We start from the raw sequence: 24,342 nt of genomic DNA, 5'->3' as shown, positions 1-24,342 counted from the left end.
ATTTAAATATTTATTTCAGAGGCATAGACCCATTAGTTGGCCTATGCTTCTCGGTTTGTTTATACCTCACTTGAGTAAACATACCGACCAATATCAATAACTAAACATAATTTTTACGGCAAAAGTTGATGTGTTATGTTTATATTTTTATCTCAGATCGCCCCTGTCTGTCTCTTTACAGCACCAACAGTAATTTGCACGATATGCGTGACAATGTAACATTGGACATTGTGGTTCGCACACTGTAAAACAATATCCTTTCACCCGCAACACCAATCTCTCATCTCACTAATCGTAATGCTATCAAAAGCTGCTCTTTTATCTACCCTTTCACTTATTGCCAATGACATTCGCTCTTCGATGTCCACATTTTTTACTCATTTGAATACGGTTTATTAATTTTTTTAATAATAGTATAATATTTAAATAAAGAGAGAGTAACTCCTTTTGAAGGTGCCCGTTACTTGTTTTGTTTTTTTCTTTTTAACTATGTATACGTATGTTCTAACCAATCAGCTGATATTAGGTTTTTCTTTTTTTCTCTTTTAAGCCTCAGCTCTTGGCTATACTGGCTTGTTTTTGGTCGCTGTGGTTGTTATTCCTATCATGTTTGGACCTCCCCGGGATTTGAACCCGTGATCTCTCATTTAGAGAGCCGTGACTTTATCCACTAGTCTACGGAGGAGGACTGATATTACGTTAGTTAGTGGATTGAGAGTGACACCCTGATCAAAACGAATGTTGTATTAATCAGCTGTTTCAAACAAAACAAAGTATTCTCATAAGATTAACATTGGAACTTTGGAAGTCCGAGGGGCAGAGTCCTATAGTTGGATGTATTTCAAATCAATTAAAAGCCTCTCTAGAGTGTCAGAGATTTTTATGGATATCAAATGTATTACCCATAATAGTTCTAGATCCTTAAAATTACTAATCTAAAATTTTGGAGAGCCGACAACTAAGTGTTTGTAAACATCCCCTATCATTTTTCAGGCTTGTCTGTATCAAACGGGAAGAGATGTAGGAGCGTCGTTGGGAATAACGCGTACCAAGCTTTAAGTAAAAGCAATTATAGAGAATGGTACAATAAGTAACAAATGCAAATAGGTAAAGAGAAAGGTGTATCATCTCAATGAACCAAGTGTTTGAAAACAGCCTCTGGCATTTTTCAGGCCTGTCAGTATCAAACGGGAAGAGATGTAGGAGCGTCGTTGGGAACAACGGCCACCAAGCTTTAAGTAAAAGCAATTATAGAGAATGGTACAATAAGTAACAAATGCAAATAGCTAAAGAGAAAGTTTTATCATCTCAATGAACATATTGCACAGAGGGTAATGATGATATTCATGACTCTCTCTTCGTGTGAAGACACATCTTTGAAGAAAGGACAGTTAACGCTGTGGTTACAGTCACGCCGGATACCATAGTAATAGATGCTGCAGAGCGAGAGGTATAATACTGTCCTCTTTACATGCCGACGTCAGTCCGTGCGAAGCGTGAAGCGGAATGCCTAATTAAACCTTTGGCATGCGAAATTAAGTAATTCTTTCCATCAGGTGAGTAAGACTCGCGACCAGGTATGAAATCTTCCGAAATAGTTCTGGACATTTTATCATCGCTGCTCGTATGAGTTTAGTGTACATTCTCTTTACCTATTTGGAAAACGAATAAAAAGATTTAGTAAAAAAGTCTAAAATCTCCAACTCCTCCCAAGCTCCTAGTTCTTGTTACAGCCCTACATTGGAACTCTATACATGGTTAAGTACCTAATTACCAACTTAGCCTCTCATTTGGTTTTTTGGATTCCTACTTTTTTGTGTAAGTAGATATAGAGCATGTTGGGAGGATATAACAAGATCTTATCGGGCACGTTCTATCAATCTTGGTATACTCATCCGTATAACAACGCTTCGGTATTATTTTATCCTATTAATGTAATGGGTTATTTATCCATATTAGAAACAGATTAAAATCTCGAAACGTAGTGTTAATAAATTTTTGTATCGATGACTAAAAGATTCTTCCTTCACAAACTTACTACCATCAAAAACGAACTTTATATATTACTAGCTGACCCGGTGAACTTCGTTTCACTTACCTCTTAACATAAACCATATTAATTTAAACCCTAATTATGTATTGCAGAACCGGTAACTTTATAAAGGCATCATCATCATAGTATAGGCCAATCTATGGCGTCTTAGAACTGTTCAAAATGCAATGAATACAGCGCCTTCTACACCGCAGCTGTTGAACAAAAATCTAGTTGAGATGATATTCTCATTGCATCGAATGCAATCTCTGTGGTCTGCAAATTCGTTCCTATTTGGCAGATGGCCTTAGAGCCAATGCCACAATAATTAATAAAAAAAAAAAAACATAAATGTGTCTTTAAAAAGGTGTTTTAAATTTCTGTCAGATCAAGTGACAGATCGCTTTGTTTTTATAATTGGCTGAATTGGTTTGTAACGTGATAGTTACTTTCCTTTAAATTGATTGATTGATTTGTTTTTATAGAAGAAGAACTTTTAAAATGCATTGTCCCTTTTGCAAAAAGTAGATAGAACGGCAGAATAAAACAACTACAAATCCCAGTTGCGCTAAAACAATTGTTAAGATGCGACGAATGTTTGATAATAACCGCTGATTCTTTCAACTTTTGTATCAAGTGCGGTCACAATTTGAGACGCATAATAAAAAAAGAATTGAAATTCATTAAAGATTTGTCGGTACTATAATCGATTTCTGGATCGTATGAGAATGCTGCTCGTTCCCGGTTCACAGGAGCATTGCGTTTGCGGAATCGGTCAATTTCTTTTTCCCGGGCTCGCTGCTGTTGTGATCGATGTGCCCGAACTCGTTGCATTCTTTGTCTATCCACTTCATTCTGATTTCAAATGTGCCATAGCAATACGACTGTTATCATTTTAGTCTCTTGCTGGTCATCAGTGCGATTAGCGCGTGAGGTAGCTCGCCGCACATTCGATCTACTTCGACGACCTATGTTAGATCGTTTTCCTCTCGGCATTGTAAGCAGTATTTGATATTAATGTTTTCTTGCACTAATAATGTTAACCTATAATGGCGACAGCTTTTTTTCACGTCCAGTCAAGACAAACCACAGATTGAAAAATATTGCGTAATGCGCCGTCCAGATACGTGTGAAAAGAACAAAACAAAAGAAAACACAAACAAACAAAGTTAAAAGAATAAAATTGATACATTTAGTTATTATTATTTAAATTATTTATTTTTATATTTAATGATCAATAGGAATATTTTATAGATGATCTAGCTATAAAGTAGTTAATTTGGCAACACTGGGTCTGCGAATTTCAATGTAAATTTCTGAACGCACCCAACACAGACTAATTATGGATACATGAACATCAATCAAACGTTTGACAGGTAAGAACAGTTTATATATGGGAAAATAAAATTGTCGTTTTTTAGTATTTTCCTTGCAATTTTGTTATATTTTCTCATCGTTTAAACCTTCCCTGGACTTCCACGAACATCTCAAGACCAAAATTAGCCAAATCGGTTCAGCTGTTCTTGAGTTTTAGCGAGACTAACGAACGGAAATTCATTTTTATTTATATAGATAGCCATCTAGTGGTACAGTGGTTTAAGTCGTAGGGACAAGTATTAAATATGTAGTTAAGATAGGAGTTACGTATACGATCCAATATCATCTTTGAGGACAGCTCAGATTCAGAAGTACTATACTGAGATCGATTATAATGATTTTTTCCCGTGCAAAACTCTTTTTGCGTGGGAACTGTACAGATCTCTGCATATCTGTAAAGTTCCCACGCAAAAAGAGTAGGTAGTATACAAAATGTATTGGAGTACATCAACCCAGCCGCAGATGATTCTTTTTAAGTATGCGAAGTTGGTACTCAAACCGTGATTCGAACCAGGTTCGACTAGAACAACTCCCAAGATGTTCAATTAAAATTAATTAGTAGACTAGGATAGACACCACCCCACCCCCACCATGGTATCAGGTGAAGATCATGGAGTTCATTTATCTACATCACGCGTGAGAATCAGGCAATCTGAATATTGGTACTAGATACTACTGTTATCCTAGATCTTATTTTATCGTTTTCCGTTCTTTTATGCATTATTTCGTTTCGGTTCAGTTTGGAAAACCTATCGAAAGCGACACAGTTTTGAGTTTTGGGACATAACGTTTGTTTTTAAGATAAACTAAAATGTATCGCGAATGGAACAAATAATTTTTTAGTTTCTACACATAATAGTTTATCATTTAACAAGCGTACCAATAACGAACATGGAATTCTTTGTCTCATAAAAATATGTACCTCGTGTCAAACAATACAAGATATACAATATATGCCGATCTAGTACGTTAAAAATTACCGCTTTTTTACTTTTTGTCGAGTTATGTATGCGTAATCAAATTGTAAATGGCACATAAATACGTTATAGCCAAGTTTTGTTTTGTTTGTAATGCCTCTTCATCAAAACATCCCCATTATTTAAAAACACAATATGCTTTAACCCAATAACCATTGTGCTTAGTTATTGTGTTGAAGCGTCTCATCGCTTACACAATATCACCTACGGGGTATTTTATTAACGACTATAATATAGCCAAAAACCGTTCTTTTAGTACATTCAAACCCAATACGAGCTTTCTAATATATATTTAAACTTGAGTTTTATACACGTCCTATTAAACATTTTAAAATTATTATTTAAGTAGTGTATTGTTTGTAAAAGTTAAATATTCAATGTTGATTACAACTTTTAAGGCTGATTCCATGTTTTATAATTTATTGGTTGATTTATCCGTTGGTTAGTCATTTATTTACATCTTTGCATTATGGATGTTCAGTAATAATCAATGTGGCACTATAACCGTGACAACAAAATAGATCATTTGTATCTGTTTTATGTTAGCCATCTTGTGCCCTGTTATACGATTATCAAACTTACATTATTTCGGTTGAAAATAAAAAGGACTTTAAGCAGACCTTGAAATTTTGACATCCTTGTTGGGAACAGCCCAATCCGAAAAATCAAACCAAGAATCTCTTCTGGTACATCCAAGAGTTGACACGAACGCTGGGCTAGAATGCAGTGACCATAACAGAACTGAGTGGCCACTGTAAATAACCCGTTCTCTACAGCTATTAATTACAGTCTAGAGATTCGAGTACCCGCCCGGACTTTAATCCTGACCAGCCTTCTCGTCTACACACTCTAACCAAAACAAACATAAACCACGCTCAAGTATGATGATAAAGAATGTTTCTCATTCCCTATGAACTCCTTGATCATGTCAAACGGTTACTTGTACTGCTTTTAACTACGTCCTCGCTATACGACTGTTATTGTTATGACTGTAATTCAAAAGAGCTTTGTGAGATGTACATTGAGTGAGGTTAATTTACTTATTCAACCCATTATAACATGTTAAAAGTAGCAATAAGTAAACCCCATTATTGTTTTTACTGATATAGATCTCTTCGGGATTGATAGTTGGTCAGCGGTCCTAAGATTTCGTTATAGTAATGAAAAATAAGTAAAATTTCAAGTTCATGTACAAATTTTTACTGTTATACAACAATGTAAAAATTTATCTTGCCTGCTACACCGTAGCATAGTTTTATAATCAAATTTTGCAACTTAAAGAACTACGCAATATCCGGTTTGATAAATTTCTGAAATACGAGGGCTATCCAGAAATTAAAAGACGTTTTTGAATGGTGCGGCAATGGACGGGGCTACAGCCGCCATCTTGGTGCCATAACACGTTATGATAAATATCTCAATTTTAACGGGGATCACGTTGAAAAATAGCCTAAGAGTGTAGCTTATAAATGTATATAATAAAATGTTCCTATTTCAGTTGGTTAATTTTTTATTTGAAAACGTCTGTTGCTTTCTAGATAGCCCTCGTATTTAACCACAAGTTGTGGGCATTTCCTTGTGCTCAATACTCAGCAGTGGGCACAAAATAAATTCGCATAACGCGAATTTGTGTACATTTCTGTTTCTAGTAGAACAACAAAAGTTTCTTTACCCCAGTATGGTAATTCAAATATATTTTACATAAGGGTGAGTATTATTTAACATGTTCTAAATTTTAATGTACGAAATGTTCATGATGAAAAGTATAATAGTATAACAAGAAATGTATCATAAGAATTATAAGACAAAATAAAACGAAATAGTTTGGTTAGACTCCAGGACAGTGTGCAAACGTACACTCTGTCAGTGATATGATAGACAGTGAAAAGCCTATTTAGCTACCAAACTACCAACATTTAAGCTGTTGTACCAAATGTACACGCAGTCTGGTGTATACTCGTATACTACCATCGTCAACTTAGATTCACTTATACCAGGCTGCCAGCTTACATTCTGTCAGGTACCGAAACTGTCAGTGTTATGAGAGACAGTTAACACGGTGTTTGGCTACAAAACTATCAACATTCAAGCTGAAAATTTACACGCAGTCTGATGTATATACGCTTTATCTAGATTGCCAACATAAATTATGTCAAGTCTCCTTTACTATTAGTGTCTAGCCTGACAATGTAAATACTTTCTAATGTCCAGGCTGTCAGCGTTTACGCTGATTGGTATTGTGCATTTGGTATTTTGGCATGAATTTCCAGCAGCTGGACAATTGGGCCAATTTTGATAACGCCGAGTTTTCTAACTTATATTGATCGTAATACATTATTTGATACATTATCTTAGAATTATATTACGTCAGGTACTACCTAGAATCCCATTACGTCAGATAAGCAATCACGATAACAGTCACGCCAAATGTCATGTTGGTGAGCTACTCGTATACTGGAGTTCCAAAAGAAAATAGTAAAAGTTATCCGCAATAATGGAGCACTTAATGTGTGTATTTATCTCGTATGGAACTCTTGCATATCACCACTCTACGTTTCATATATTTACTGGCTTAAATTGCTTATATTTTCTATTACGCAGTGTAGGAGGTTCCATAAACAACCGCAAAAATACTAAAGAGGGCAGATTCAATCGTTCCATCGGAATACCCCTTTTCCATAACTAACATTTAACATGAATTACAACAATTACAATGACTGCCAGGTAGTGTAATGAGACCCAAAAATATACGTAACCAAACTATTCAGGTTAGATTTCCTCATTCCATCAGCACAACTTGACTATCTGACTGTGGCCGTGGCGTAATAGTATGGTTGCGGCTCCCTAACCGTGAGGTCCCGAGTTCGATTTCCGGAGAGGTCGGTACAAAATTTTGAGTGAGTTTGATCCGTTTTTTTCCATAAAAAAATTTCGTGTGATAATATACAGTATTAGCAAAAATAAACAGTACTGAAATTGTAATATTTTATAATGGTAAACACAGTAACATTACATATAGATTTTACCAATGTTTTTGAACATTCTTCGCTTTGACGTATTTCTAATATTCAGTTTAAGAGAAGCTCACATTAGGCTTCTTTACGGTGGCTGTAACATTTGCTGCAACACTCTTCTGTCGTTTTCATTTGTAAAAACAGTAGTTGGGCGACCTGAAAAGCCCTTTCGCTGTGTCAAAACACTACCTGTTCTTAGAAATGTTTCATCAATACTAAGAATCACAGCATTGCTAGGGGGGTTTCTGTTGAAATGTTCCTGAAAACGTAATGCAGTGTATGACAAGCTTGGCCCACCCGCACGTCCAATTCCGTATGAGAGAAATTGATGCTCTACGATACAAAACTTTCTTTGCCGTTGTTAGCACCATGTTAGCAAAAACTAACCTCAGAAGTAATAAACACGAAGCCGTGGCAACAATCGAAAATTGAATCAGCTGATCGAGAAATCAACTACAGCTGATTCAGTTTCAGTACTGTTTATTACGGCTAATAATGTAAAATGCCATTAACGTAGAAATAATTCCTCTTAACAATTAAAACAAAGAAAGAAATAATTATTTTAACGTTCACAAAGTGAGTAAACAAACGCCAGTGAACACCTCATAAATTACGCTCCAGTTAGCAAAATCGCTATGACTATCTGGTAATCCACTTAGGCCAAACGTGGTCGGTAGATAGCTAAATAATGTACGGCAAACATTAGTCGAGGTGGCGTCTGCTGCCGTTCGGTCGATAACAGTGAGAGAGTGCCGTTAAATTTTCATAATCATATTTATGGTTTAGTCAATAGTCGGGAACTTGCGTTTACTCTTTCAGGGAACAGATTTTATCTACAGCACCCGTTTAAAACCATTGTTAACAGTTTCTTAGATTGCCTATTCAACTGATAATGAGTAAGACGCTTTCCGTTACTTGCAAGGAAAAACGGGTATAGGTTCTTTGAAATATAAAATTTAAGTGTATTCCTGTAACACCTATTATTTTATAAATACACCATTATTGAAATATGAGATATTACTAAACAATAGGAAGCTTAACACAATTAAAACCCGATAGTCAATCTCAATGTTCACAAATAATAAAGTTCCAAACTGCGGTAATTTTTAAGTTAAGCTTAATATAACTTTTATTAAAAATATTAACAATCCGCATCGGTGATGGATAAAATACCTTATAGTTCACACAACAGTTGGTTTAGTGAGTTGTATTCTTTGGTTACGTAGATTTGTAGTGGCGTTGTCTACCTCAATGCTCACGTCAACAACATTTACAATAAGAATAACAATATCACAGAAAAGATTAAATACATGTCTCAGTGAAACACTTTCATCCAACGGCCAGACCTAGGTAGTACAATTGGAGGAACGTATCGCACAACCAGCGAACTCTCTTGGCTTGTTCTTGTTACTAATCTCTTTCAAAAATATGAATATGGATTATCTTAAGACTGAGCTTAGTTATTTATTTTAACGGACATACACCTCGATTTGACAGGCATTAAGTAAAGCAGAAGGCAAAAGTAAATATGCAATCTAAATAGATGTTTGTTGCGAAATAGTACAAAAATAATAGCAACGGTAGCAAACATAAATAACCAAGCATCAACAGATAACAAATAGATAACGAAACAGATAGCAATATCTGTAAATATTAGAGCAACAACTACAATAACATTACTATTATCAACCGTCACAAGACTGTAATCTTGACTCTCATTAACAATAAACAACGATCAGGTCAGAAATAAGGAAAAAACTAAGTTAAACGAAATGGGCTTCAAAGTATAATAAAACAGTCAACACTAAAGGTAAATTTTTACCACCTTTCTGCAATCGTCTTATTGATTTTTTGAAACTGTTTCATTGCTGATGGCCTCTGTAACCTCTTGCTCAGACAATCAAAATCCATAAGTCTTACGGGGGTTTAGGACAAATTGATAAATTGGACAAATTGACAGAATTGGCTGGTAATGTCCCACTAGTGGTATATCCTAGCTCTAGCCGTCGAAAGGTGCTTTGAACCTTGCCCAGTGATACTTCAGTGTTCCAGCCTTCAAACAGTGTTCCTTAACATGCAACAAACCTTTTGAATTATGTCCGAATTTGAAAAATATTCGACTTCTGAACATCTTTTTTTCCGAAAATCAAGCATTCACAGGTATGTTTATAGTTTATCCCTCCAACGATTATTCATGCCTTGGTCATTACCATGACGTATATTTGATTCAATATATATTTATTAGGGTATAATTCAACCAGTAAGGATTTATCAAAATAGGTTTAAAATAACCATTTGGATATTTCGCTGAACGTATTTTTTTTTAATTCCATCTAATTTAAAAAAATAAAAATTAGGTCAAAGAGCACGAAACCGAGTAAACTCAGCCTGTGTAATGTAATGTATCGTGTTTATTAAATAACAAAGTTATCCTCAGAAATGTTGAAAATTTGAAGCGTGCATTGGTTCTGCAAAATCCGCCTGTCAGCTTTAAATCAAGCTTGTTTGTCTTTACATATGTAAATGTCTACTGACAGGAGATTTTGAAATTTCACGTTTCGTTATCCACATTTCAACAACCACAGTACACTTACGAAATTCGGTTTATATGCTTTACAAACTGGGTGTTCTACTTTAAGCAATGCACAATAGAGTTGAGTCATAGAGGTGTAAGGTGGAACAGTAAACCTCAAGTTGAGACTACTAGTGTGTCTGTTTAGTGGACTATATGCAAAACAAACTGGGTCATCTACATAATGCGATGCACAATAGATGTACCACTGAGGTTTAAGGTGGATCTGTAGCGGTGCGTCGTACGCCTTAAGTAATAGAATTAGATTTGTCTATAAATAAAACACTTTGTAACTTGAAACTATTTTATGTAATAGTAACACAAACTATATTGATATTAGGTGGACTTTATTGTAATGTAATACAAATAACTGATGCTATTTGTCCTAAAACTGGATGTAACGTCTCTGCCCTACCGAGTTCCGAACTAGACTGCATCGAGGATACTGGCTCTGTCCCCTTGTCCTGAGGTGAAAGTATTTTCTTTTTCCCACGAACCATGAGGTATGAGTGTTTTATGTGTAGGGTGCCCTTCACATTCCAAGGCAACCCTACTACGAACATGGGGGTGATGTTCCTTGGTTCATGTCTCTGGCCTACTTTCTATTCGTATTTGGTGGTGAAACCTCTGTCGCTTCCCACAATCTAAGAACAAACACTTAACACATCCAGGCACCCTGTCATAATTATTAGGGATGTCGCCCATAATATTCATCGTTGCACCATCTCTCCTTTGTAACAATGAAATAATCTCTAACATGGGCCTATATTAATACGTTCACGACGACGACTTATTCCAGGAAATGATTTACCAATTGAATTTTTCAATAAAAATGGTAAAAAACGTAATCGAGTTTTTTTTTTTACTTTAAACGTCTAAGTATAGCCAGAAATGTGTGTAGGCTTCGCAATTTTGCACAAAACGACTTATTTCAAATTTTCTCCGTGTATTCCAAGTGGTCCCTAAAAATTAAAGCAATTGTGAGCCCGACTGGGTACACAATAGTCTGAGGTATTTACTTAAGCTCGGGATCAAATTTAACAAACCACCGAGACAGGTAATTATTAAAATGCAATAAGGAAATGCATAGCAACGTGTACCACATCGGGCGCACGACGCACTTTACGAAAGCCTTATGTGCACCTGATCGGGTACACGACAGAAGTTGTGGAAGATCGCGTGTACCCGATGAGGTACACGTTGTCTTGAACCTCCAACTGTCGGTCGGCGATTTTTGCGCCGACTCGGTCGTTTCTGTAGTGTCACCGGTAAAATTTTCGCCGACCGACATGTACTGGCTTTATAGGTTTTTTAAATCCAAATGCGGTTCAAAGACACATAAATTATATATCATTGCAAAGCTAATGAAATAGGCAATCGTTTTGTATACCTTTGAATTCCTTATTGTCTGTTTCCAGACAGTATCGATACAACCAATTGACGTGATGATTTCTCGCAGTTGAAATACGTCGAGTGTTCGCGAGATTGTGAACGAGCGGTGTTGTTGTTTCTCGTGGCGATATTTGGTATGTTTTATTGCGCTAGTATTGTTTTTTTACTGTGTTAGAGTAACAATGGGTGAGCCTTGTCGGTCAAGTGACATTAGGGAAATTCTTGCGGACCAAAATCGCTGACCGAAACGGAAAACGAAGATAACGACGCTGGATTACTTCGTGAGACTTTTCATGGTTCTTTTGAGTCTTTGGCTTCAAATAATGATGACATTGATTTAAATTTGGTTGATTTGAACAAATTAACTGATTTTTCATCAGGTTCAGATGATGATTAAATTCCAGATTTGTCCGAACTTGAACCAAGTGAAAGGGATAAAGTTTTACCCGGACTTAGTGACAGGCCTAGGCCTAGTGACACTGTAAGTGATTCTGACAATGATTCTGTGCCTGGACCACGTATTCCTCGTGATGTTAATCCATCTAGACCAATATGGGTCAACGTTTATCCACCTGAACCCGAACTATATACTGCTTCTAAATTTCGAGTAAGAAATCCTGGCAAAAAAGATTGTCCTCCAAAAAATAGTTCACCACTAGAGTATTTTAGTTTGTTTTTTACTCAGGCTATTTGATCATTGCTTGTGAAGGAAACAAATGCATACGCAGCCAAGATACTTAGCACTAAGAGAGATTCAGGTAATCTAAAGGAAAAGTCCCGCATAAGGCGATGGGTTGATGTGACCATACCTGAAATAAAGCGTTTCATAGCAATTACAATTAACATTGGAATGACAGTTAGAAAGAACATAGCTGAATACTGGTCAACTTTAGATTGTGATTATGTCGCATGGTATGGCAAAACGATGTCTTGCAACAGATTTCTCCTCATATCTGCAGTGTTTCACTTGAATGCCTCGAATTCTGTTCCAAATGGACAACCTGGATATGACCCGTGGCATAAAGTCAGAACATTTCTGGACTCTATCAATCATGCATTTAAAACATATTTCACACCTTCACAAAACATATCTATCGATGATAGCATGATAGGTATGAAAAACAGGGTAATATTCATACAATACATGCCCAACAAACGCCACGCCAGGTTTGGGATAAAAAAGTATGAGGTTTGTGATAGCGAGACTGGATACGTTATGCATACTGCACTTTATAGTGGAAAAGATTTTCTTGAAGGTCAAGATGGCCCGTTCACACAAAGGGTAGTAATGGAACTGATGACCAAGAATAATCTTTTAGACAAATATTATCATTTATTCACTGATAATTTTTATCCAAGCTGCCACTAGCCGAAGCCCTCTTTGACCGCAGCACTTTTCTTACCGGTACTGTCAATAAAAATACAAAGGATGTATCTACTCATGTTCTACAGGAAAATCTGGGAGTTGCTGAAAGTGTGTACTTTAGAAAAGGACCCACCCTTCTTGTAGGGTATAAACAAAAAAAAACAAGAAAACCAGTTTACCTTATCATAACTGGATGCCACGCAGAAGACAAATTGATCCGTAGCCGGAAAGGCCTGGAGGTGCAAAAGCCTTTACTTATCCACAAGTAAAATCTCTTTATGGGAGGTGTGGATATGAAGGATAAGTCCATATATCATGTGACCTGTACAAAACCTACCAGGCGTTTCTGGAAAAAAATCTTTTTCAATCTTCTAGACATGACATTATTTGATTCGTACATATTGTACTCAAAAAATACGGATAACCCAGTGAGCACGAAAAGATATATGAAGGAGGTTGTTATGGCATTGTCAAGGAAACTGTTGCTGAACCTCAGGATGTAAACCTACAGGCAGGTGAGACCGGCAAGCACGAGCTAGCGCACTTACCTGGGAGAGCTACCAGAGTGTGTCCAGTATGTGGGAAAAGGAGTTCATGGTTCTGTCCAGGATGCAACTGTGGATCACACCCTAAGTTCTTTTCTCAGCTCAAGCATTTTTGGAGGCCTTTGAGGGGTGTGAAAAGACCAAAACCACAAGAAGATTCTGGAGAATCCGAATAAATGTCTTGTAGTGTATATATGTACATAGTGTAAATAGTGAAAAATTATATAAATTTTATGTTTTTTTAGTGTACAGTAAGTTTTTGAACAGTAAAAAGTGTAATTTCAACCAACACAGGCTACTATGTACTAACAAAATGTAAGTAAAATAAATAATCGTGTGAGCATGCAAATTCTTATTTTGTCGTTGCTAGGTAACCGCTTGCATAATAAGAGCATAGTAATTCCTTTTTTTAGTATATCATTATAAAGTTATATATTTTTGTATTCACAATGAAATTACAGATTTTATAGCAATCTCATTTTTTAGAAAGATATCAATTAAATTATGTTATATACACTGAAAGTAAAAAAAATTAAATGAAAAAAAAACAAAAAAGGTTTTAACCTTTTTTTAAATAAAAAAACATTTTTTTATTTTAAAATGTATTTAAAATTGTTCTACAGATCTTTCCAAACAAAAATATATATTTAACAACATATTTACCATAATTATTGAATTTTTTATAAATTGTTATAAATGCCCCTGCAAAACCACCAAATATAGGCGACACTGTGGAAAATATGATAGACAGTTGGAGGGTTAAGATAATGTGTTAATAACACAACTATTTACATGCTACTATGACTAAGTATAATTACTAAGACAAAAACAGTTGAATGTAACAGGGGTGGGCCGTAACAAGATCAGTAAACCTCAAGTCAAGGGTACGTGACGTTCCTACATTACAATGTCTTATTCATGTAGACGCATACATTTGGAGTCATTAGTCTGTCTGTAGTAGGTCAAGTAGGTGGCATCAGAGTGGCACAGGTCGAAGTCAAGGATAAATAGAAAGCAAACGAGAAATTCAGGTGAAATCCGCCGGAATTTTAATTGGCTCGAATCGTTAGCAGTAAATTAGCTTTATTGCCCGTTTGGTAACAAACCGTAAAGGAAAGCTGTATCCGTTTTTTGGGTTGTTTTCTGTCTTTTAATCAGAAGTGTAATAGATATGATATGATGAATATATAGTATCCCCTAAATTGATAATATCACACGCAACTGGATTCGCTAAACACCCTGTCAACCTATGACGTGTTGTTTTTAATCACTCGTGTGCCCTATTGCGGGTGTTTTCTTCCTTGTCAATTTGATCGCCATAACCCTATCACCCTATGACGTATTGTTGTTAGTCACTCATGTGCCCTATTGAGGCTGCTTCTACCCTTGTCAATTAGATCGCCACAACCCTCTCAGCCTATGACGTGCTGTTGTTAGTCGCTCGAGTGCACTAGTGAGAGTGCTTCTTCCCTTGTCAATACACTCGCCACAACCCTGTCAGCCTATGACGTATTGTTGTTAGTCACTCGTGTGCACTAGTGAGAGTGCTTCTTCCCTTGTCAATACAATCGCCACAACCCTGTCAGCCTATGGCGTATCGTTGTTAGTCACTCGTGTGCACTAGTGAGAGTGCTTCCTCCCTTGTCAATACAATCGCCACAAACATGTCAGCCTATGACGTGCTGTTGTTACTCACTCATATGCACTAGTGAGAGTGCTTCCTCCCTTGTCAATACAATCGCTACAACCCTGTCAGCCTATGGCGTATTGTTGTTAGTCACTTGTGTGCACTAGCGAGAGTGCTTCCTCCCTTGTCAATACAATCGCCACAAACCTGTCAGCCTATGACGTATTGTTATTAGTCACTTGTGTGCACTAGTGAGAGTGCTTCCTCCCTTGTCAATACAATCGCCACAAACCTGTCAGCCTATGATGTATTGTTGTTAGCCACTCGTGTGACTAGTGAGTGCTGCCTCCCTTGTCAATACACTCGCCACAACCCTGTCAGCCTATGACGTATTGTTGTTAGTCACTTGTGTGCACTAGTGAGAGTGCTGCCTCCCTTGTCAATACAATCGCCACAAACCTGTCAGCCTATGACGTATTGTTATTAGTCACTTGTGTGCACTAGTGAGAGTGCTTCCTCCCTTGTCAATACAATCGCCACAAACCTGTCAGCCTATGATGTATTGTTGTTAGCCACTCGTGTGACTAGTGAGTGCTGCCTCCCTTGTCAATACACTCGCCACAACCCTGTCAGCCTATGACGTATTGTTGTTAGTCACTTGTGTGCACTAGTGAGAGTGCTTCCTCCCTTGTCAATACAATCGCCACAAACCTGTCAGCCTATGACGTATTGTTATTAGTCACTTGTGTGCACTAGTGAGAGTGCTTCCTCCCTTGTCAATACAATCGCCACAAACCTGTCAGCCTATGACGTGCTGTTGTTAGTCGCTCGAGTGCACTAGTGAGAGTGCTTCTTCCCTTGTCAATACACTCGCCACAACCCTGTCAGCCTATGACGTATTGTTGTTAGTCACTTGTGTGCACTAGTGAGAGTGCTGCCTCCCTTGTCAATACAATCGCCACAAACCTGTCAGCCTATGACGTATTGTTATTAGTCACTTGTGTGCACTAGTGAGAGTGCTTCCTCCCTTGTCAATACAATCGCCACAAACCTGTCAGCCTATGATGTATTGTTGTTAGCCACTCGTGTGACTAGTGAGTGCTGCCTCCCTTGTCAATACACTCGCCACAACCCTGTCAGCCTATGACGTATTCTTGTTAGTCACTTGTGTGCACTAGTGAAAGTGCTTCCTCCCTTGTCAATACAATCGCCACAACCCTGTTAGCCTACGACGCGCTGTTGTTAGTCACTCGTATGCACTATTGAGGGTGATTACAATCATATAGGAAATGAATTTTGACATATTAACAAATGTGGCTTTTAATATAGAATAAAAAATATATAAAGTGGAAAGTCAATATTAAAATTCGATGACAAAATTTGATTTTAAAGCACTCTTGTGTTTTAGTACCCTCTCTATTTAAACACCCTCATTAAACCCAACTTGCTGAACATAAAGATAAACTTATTATGTGGTAGGAGTTTTCGAGAAATATTTCATCTTTAGACATACAATATTGCAAGAACTTAATTTCTACATAGAGAATAATGAGTTCTATGATGGTACTTGAACAATCATTGAATTTGGCTGAGCTAAATTGAAGCCTATTATTCAGTAAGCTGACACAATTTCTCTTTGTTGATCTGGGAGATGTTTTTTTTTTATGGAACATTTTTTTGGTATTATGTATGTCCCGTCTATCTGCCCGCAAAACATTTTTAAAATTAAATTATTCTTATTCTTGAAATTTTGTATGCATCCTCATGCGAAGTGTGTCACGCGGCACGTTGAGTAATGAAATGCTAATTTTTTTGTACTAAATTATTCTATTACCTATAGTTAATTATATGTTTTGTAAATATTTTGAAGACCGAACAATTACAGTGAACACTGGATATTTTAATTACGTTCTATCCCGAGATCAGACCCTCTGAAATGTTACTATGTTAATAATTATATTGTACTAACTGGAGGAGCGTCTTTCATTCGTTGCCAGATTCGCTGTACACAGTGTGTATAGCCACATATTTGAATACTTATGACTATATTAAAATTGTAATTTAAACAATGAAAGGTTCTTTATTCCCACATTTGGACAATTATTTATTCTGTATTTAGGAATAAAAAACATAATTGAAACACATTTCCGCCGAAAATAAAAAATACATTAATCCATTACACAATTTTTGAAACCTGACCTTTAATTACTTTGTATATTTAATTTGTCATATAACTTTTTCACATTTTTTATTTTGCTTTTTTAACTAAACGAATTGGTAAACAATAATTTTACCAACTACCACTCCGATTTGTATTCTTTTTAAGGGATTCTGTTGACGATTTTAAAGTAAACTTGTTCTTTAGGAAACTCTTAATACAGAAAGAAAACCGTTCAAACACTGGACGTGCAATTTTTCAAATTTACTTTTGATATTACAATGCTCAGTGCCATAAAATGGTCCGATGAGTTTTCGATTTAAGTATTTGTTTTATTTTAAAGAAACTTTTGGTCATAGCCGTTTATGCTATATTTTTTTAAAGCAGGAAAATACAAAATCGGTTTGATCCCTCCACGAGGAGCTGTATGTAGGCATTAAATTATTAAAAGTAGAATCAGGGTAATATTATAATCCGTTCTGTACTAATATACCGCATATATTCTGTAATTTTTAACGATTAAAAATTGTTCACATGTTTGAACTGCTTCAATTATATTTTATCTTTATTTGATTTCATGTAGCCAGTTTTACTTGTATTCATTTGGGAATTATCAAGCCGGTGTGGGACTTTTTTACACCCCGTATGTAACAGAGTACTTACTAACAACATACAAGGACGTTAACTTTGCAATTTTGTCTAGGTGACCTCAGTTTTTGTAACCTGCCTCCTAGACTATGTAGTGTCTAACAGCAAAACTTTGAGGTCTGTTATACATTAACATGATCGCAGTCATGTCGAGACAGAATTCCATTGACTTCCACAACAATAACAATGTCGCAAGTACTTGCGACACCCTTGCGACAGTTCTCGCGATTACAATTGTTTACCCTTGTGCACATTACGAGACAGTAAAGTTGCGTACGTTCTCTCGCAACTTTTCTAGCCAATGTAAATTCAGTCGTATAGGAGCCGAGAGCCAATGTCAATTGTACACAACCTGGTTTCTTGAAATCGATAATGGAATTTTTCCTGAAAAGAACTCGTTGTCAGTCACGATAGTGTTAGTGAAGGTCGAGTATCAAAAGGGTTAAAAATATGAAATGGTAATTTTTTTCAAATTATATTTTTCCCTTGATAAATGAATAGCAGTTACGTCACCGTCGGAAAATTAGATAATGGCTCTGAAGATCTGATTTAATGGTAAGCTGATCTGATTTAACAATTATTTACATGTATGACTGTTGTTTTTAACCCATTGAGGAAGCAATTAACCTAACCTCTCTAGGACTTAATGTTTGAACTGATTTAGGCAAACATGAATGTGTGTACTATAATATTAATATAATGAATTTGGATACTGATAAATTAGTCAATTTTTCATGATATTTTAGTCTATTTGGTTGCTCTCCAATAGTGTTTGTTGCTTTCTCCAAATCATTTTTTATTTAATTTTTTTTAAATATTTTTTACAAAAATAGTAAAAAATCAAAAGCAACTGTTAATTTGGTATTACTTTTTTGTTTATCTGTTTCAATAACTTTATTCAAATCAACACATTGTTTTTACATGGAAAACCAGTTTTTATTGGACTACTTAAATATAAAGCATAATAACAAAACAATCAAAAATTAAAATTCATTTTCATTTCTTAACTTTTTAAGGATTTTATGAAAAGCTTCTGAATTAGTTGTCTGGGAGATGAGATCAAACTGTTTGTTACATTCAATTGTTATTATCAAAATGATAAAATAAACTATTTACATTACATACAATTACCATTTATTTACTTTTTATAATTCACTTTTATTTCAGTCCTGTTTCGACATTCACCAAAACAAACGCACCAGAAGATTGATTTCTTTCTTAAGTGAAATTTCTCTACCGATTTCAAGAAATCTCATGTCTTATTCTTATACTATGCAAATCAGCTCTCGACTCTCTTGGACTATAGTTTTATATTTTATTGTGGTCACCGAAGCTGGGCTGTCTTGCTAATCAGCTGTTCAGTGCTGCCAACAATAAAATATTCAAAATCGAAATTACCACACAATAAACAATTCTACCCATAAACCCAACCCTTTTAGGGCCAGAGATAAAATCAAATCCATGTTGATAAGTACCGAGTTATTTTTTTGTGTGACTATGCGAAAAGTGCTAGTGGTTTTTGGATAAAAACGCAGGGTTTTAGAACAAATTTACATAAAATTTATTTTTAATCACAAAAAGCTCCTTTTTACTTCTTTTTAAAGGTAAATTAATTACAAATCACAAAATATTTCACATCTAAATTTGTATGATTCTTTAAATTAAAAAATAACTTTAAATAGCAACATTTCCATGAAAACAAAATAAAAATCAAATTTGAGGGGAAAATAACTATTATAACAATTTGTATTTTGAACTTTCAATACTTTCATGACAAAGAAAATTTAATACCAGCCCAAAATCATGTGTAATGACCTAATATTGTACCATAAACCAAATTTTTATAAATAGTTAACTGTTTTGTAAATTCGTTTGAATGGTAAATAAATGAATTGTCCATCAGAAAATATATAACAATAAGATGTTTATATAATTTTAAAAAAAAATCACTTTAGACGGAGACTTTTCTACAGAAACAAAATAAAAATCCAGTTTAAGGTAAAACAACTAATATAAGACAAAAATATTTACATTTTAATACTTTTATTCTCTCGCACTCTTCGCGTAGGAACGTCTCGTCTCGGAGCGAGACTCTCGGCACTCAAGCGTGTTTTTACATCGTCTCGTAGCGAGATTCCTGGCACTCAAAGGGTTAACAAGTAGTTTTGAAAAGTTAAAACTAGTTCGGCAAGGCCATTTAAATTGTATACCAACTAGCATGTGGGTAAGAGTATGACATTGCGGCCACAGAACTGTTACAAATCTCGCTAAAAGTTAGAACAATGAAGTGTTGTGTGCGTGACTCCGCTTTTCGAGAGTTGAGACTTGTGGAATCTCGCTACTTCACACTATTAGAACTGCGACTGTTGGTTAACCTGCTACTCACGTACTACACTACTGGTTCTAGCAGACGACCTACTACCCAAGGAAGCTAGAATACAAGGTAGGGTTCACGCGCATCTCCCCCCTCCCCGCGGCGACTGTGCCGCGTCGTCTGGTGCCCACGCCCCGGCCCGCCACTGGGCACCACAACACAACACACATTCCTGAGTTTTAATGCCGAATGCCTTACTTAAAAATGATAAAGCATTTATTATTATTTTACCATAATGAAGTTACAAACATATATATTATGGATAAGACACTTTATTTATATACAGTATAATTAAATTAAAACCCAGACTTAAAACATTGAGGGAACACTTACTAGTTAACACGTTTGTAGTAACCATTTTTTTAAATTTTAATACATCCTTTGTATTGTTTATTTTCTTCTACATTCTATAAGTCTTATTCTTGTTAAATTTAATGTATGCTTTGTAGCACTATGAATGCGTTGTACTGGCTGAAAACAAAAACTTTATAAAGTAACATATTTGTTAAATTATTATACATTTATCAACTGAAATAGTAAATATTACGTACTCTGATTGAAACACTAATTGAAATACTTCAAATTATTAAAAACATAATAGTGTAACATTTAAAAAATCAATATTAATATCCTACTAGTATTTACGTATTTATTTTTTACAACTTACTATTCAAAAATAAATAACGTGTAACAATTACCTGATATTTACTGAAGTTTAGCCAGTTAGTTTTTTACTCTTCTTTCGCCCGTCATCTGAATAAGTACATAATATGTACCTTTTCAAAGTTTTTTTCTTATTCTCAAATTTCATTCTTATGAGTATTCTTGTACGGACGTAACACGAAATAGCGAATTCGTCGATATCCGGGTACTTTAACGAAAGTATTTTTTGTAAGTTTGCCATCACATTGTTACCCTTATTTAGGCTATCACCATGGTAAGTATTAAAGTCTTTTCCATGTTACAAACTATTTGAAGCCAATTATCTGATGGTTCCATTAGTGATCCCCTGGATATTGTAGAGAGCCAATCTTATTTGTCTGTAATGTTTTGACTTGTAGGATTACAATAAATATACGATGTGATCAATTTATTCTTTTTCACCCTAAACGCTATGTACCCTGCAAGCATTTTCAGTAAATCAGAATTTTCTTGACAAGCATCGCTGCTCAATACATCTGTCACTAAAGTAAGATTGGAATTTAGTGTTTCTATAAACTCATCCTCTTGTACTTTATCACCTTCAATTTAATCTTGTGATATGTTGTCTGCAAATGAGACATCTGTGTTTTCACCCTGTAGGTTGTCAATCAAATCAGCACTTAACGTCGCTGAGTCTTCTTCCAAACAGTTCCCGTGCTTTGTTAATGGAATAGGACAACGGCTTAATAGTAATGATTTTATTCTATTACTAACTGATGTTGGAAGTGGGTGATCATAGATTTGTACTCCTGAATGAGGAGCTAACATTTTATCTTGTACCGAATTGTAACATGTTTCTGACTTAACCTTCATCTCATCAAATGAAAGCACTACGTCCTTTTCAAAGTCCGTACATACTTTAATTTTTGGTTTTAAAATGTCTAAGCTTAAATCTATCAGGCCTGGTTTAACAGTTATTTGGCTAAGTCGTCTTTTAATAGTACTTGCACTTGGCAAAGGAATTTTAACTACATCCTTAACGTATTCGAAAGCTTTCTTAGATATATATCTGAGAGTGAATGCTTTGGATGTATCTTCAGATTTCCAGTTAGTGCATTTTCCCTTCAAAATTACTTGCTTCTGTGAGTCAAAGAAGAAAGTTTCATGTTGGTTTATTTTAAATTTTAGTGAGTTAATTTCTTCCACAGCAGACGATAGTTTAGACTTCAGAGTGGTGATTTCTTCTGTTAATTGTTTAATTTCTGTTTTACCTTCATCTACTTCCGGAATGTTTTGTAACGGCTCAGTGTTATTTACTTCTAAAGGAGTCTCTAAAGACAGTTCATAAGATTCTGAATTTAGTTGTGTTAAAAATTTCGTTCACAGATATTTTAATTTCACGCTTGCTAGCTCGTATATTTCTATCAGTTTCAGAAAGCAATTTGAATTCTGGCACGGCATTACTTTTTAAAGTTTTTTTAGACTTCAAACCAAGTAACTCTGCTCGTAAGTCTCGTTCAAAATTTTCTTCACAAAAATGAGCAGAACATACCCTAGCACTATCAATTTTAAAGTTATCCGCTCTCTTACATGCTTGGAGCCACTGTTGTCGCAGAACTTTATCCTTTGGGAAACGGAAAAAAGAAAGTCCATGATCTTGACTATTTCAACTACTACAACATAACCACAACTCAGTAATGGCGAAGCAGACGTCAGGTAATGAACCGAGGGAGAGTGGCGGGCGGCTGGCCAGCTGGGCACCTGTGACGTCACCGGCGTGGCTGTCTACTGCGCACACAGCGCGTGAACCCTACCTTGTATTCTAGCTTCCTTGCTACTACCTACCGGTCGCGCCCTACTTGGGTGTGTCGCTGACATGACATTCCTTCACTCCCTCCCTTCCTTCCTGGTCGTGATGGACCCATTCATAGCTCAGAGGCGGATGTTGATCGGTCATCGGTGAAGAATAGGCTATTAACTAGCAGTATATTGCTTACGTACGATGGTAGTTATGGCTTCCAATCAGTTAATTTGAAAGTCACTAAGACACTGTGATGTAAGTTACTGCCGGGTATTGTGTGGATTGTTTTTAATTGGCAGTTTCCATGTCATCATCTACGGGGATAGGGCTTTGACAAGAAGATTATCTTTATCTCGTGAAAAATCGATTCTACAAGCGAATAACTGGAGCTTATTCATATTCATATACATATTCATTTGTAACTGTACACCTAGTTAACTAAAAACATTCTTGCAACTGTTTATTTTTCCATATATAAAGTGAATACCACTATAAACTCTATATCGTTATAAGAATATCATTAAACATGTTTCTTTCTCATACATGGTTGAAATCAGGTTGTTACTCTCTTAGTTGGGAATTCGAAAATCAAGTATACAACACCAAACATTTGGGTGACATATAAAATTTAAATGACATTAAAACTTGTTAATTTAACGTTTGTACTCTTTAAGTTTGCTTAAAAAACTACATATTTTGGCAGAGTAATGTATTCTAAAATTTTATAAAGGAAAAGTCTCCAGAACGATTTGCCAAATTTGGTATTTTGTATAAACCAGTGACCACGCCATTTCACCATTTCACTAAACTGGGTGAAAGTTTGAATTTCACAGAGAATACACTGAGCCTACAACAGCTACATCATGATATCTCCACAACAATCCCAACTATGCAATTCCTTTATGGGAATATATCATTAATGAGTCAATAAAACCATTATATTACGCTTAAAATGTATGTCGTGTGGAAATTGCCACCACTTTGATTCATTTAAAATAGCACGTTTTACACTTCTCTATATTAAATCCAATAACAACAAATAGTTCAACCTAGATTAATTAATTGTTACTGTTGTCGAAGTCAATGGAATTCTGTCTCGACGTGACTGCGATCACGTTAATGTATAACATACCTCAAAGTTTTGCTGTTAGACACTACATAGTCTAAGAGGCAGGTTACAAAAACTGAGGTCACATATACAAAATTGCAAAGTTAACGTCCTTGTATGTTGTTAGTAAGTACTCTGTTACATACGGGGTGGAAGATCGTGTGCATGGAATTTGTAAACCCTTTTGCCTTTTACTGTCTGAGAGCAAACAGAGTTTTCAATACAGTCTTTGATTACGTCGAGGAGATTTTCTGAGCCATTTTATCACCTTTAAAGGCTGTGGAGATGAAGAAACCGATATTCAACTGAAATAGGGAACTTTGAATTGCATACAAGAACTTGTACAATTTTACATACAAGAAGTTGTTATTGATTTACAGCTTTTGTCGTAGTTTCTTTTGATACTGTGTTGTCTATATTACGTCTTACGTCGTTTTGATTTATATAAATGTGTATAATTTAGTTTGGACAATAATACTGAATAACCACAAACATTAAGAAAAAATATAATATATTATAATTATCATCATCAATATTATTTTTATTATTGTTATAGCTGTTGTTGTTATTACTATTATTATTATTATCAGATGCGAACGCGTATCTATCTAATTAACTAGTTTTGACAAGTTGAATGTCATCGTAAAATTAAGTCTACGATCAAATCTCCAGTTTTCAAATCTTATATGTATTGTTATACATATTAATG

General features: G+C 35.5%; 1 protein-coding gene across 3 annotated transcripts in view; it reads left to right on the top strand.

Moving 5' to 3' along the window:
• The window catches only part of LOC124366181 (microsomal glutathione S-transferase 1-like), a 46,918-nt gene that overhangs the window by 9,801 nt on the left and 12,775 nt on the right, over nucleotides 1–24,342 (top strand). The window lies entirely within an intron of this gene.

Source organism: Homalodisca vitripennis, chromosome 7 (genome assembly GCF_021130785.1).
Source record: "Homalodisca vitripennis isolate AUS2020 chromosome 7, UT_GWSS_2.1, whole genome shotgun sequence".
NCBI classification, from domain to species: domain Eukaryota; kingdom Metazoa; phylum Arthropoda; class Insecta; order Hemiptera; family Cicadellidae; genus Homalodisca; species Homalodisca vitripennis.
Note: the sequence above shows the minus strand (reverse complement) of the source record. Positions and strands in the feature narration are given on the sequence as shown.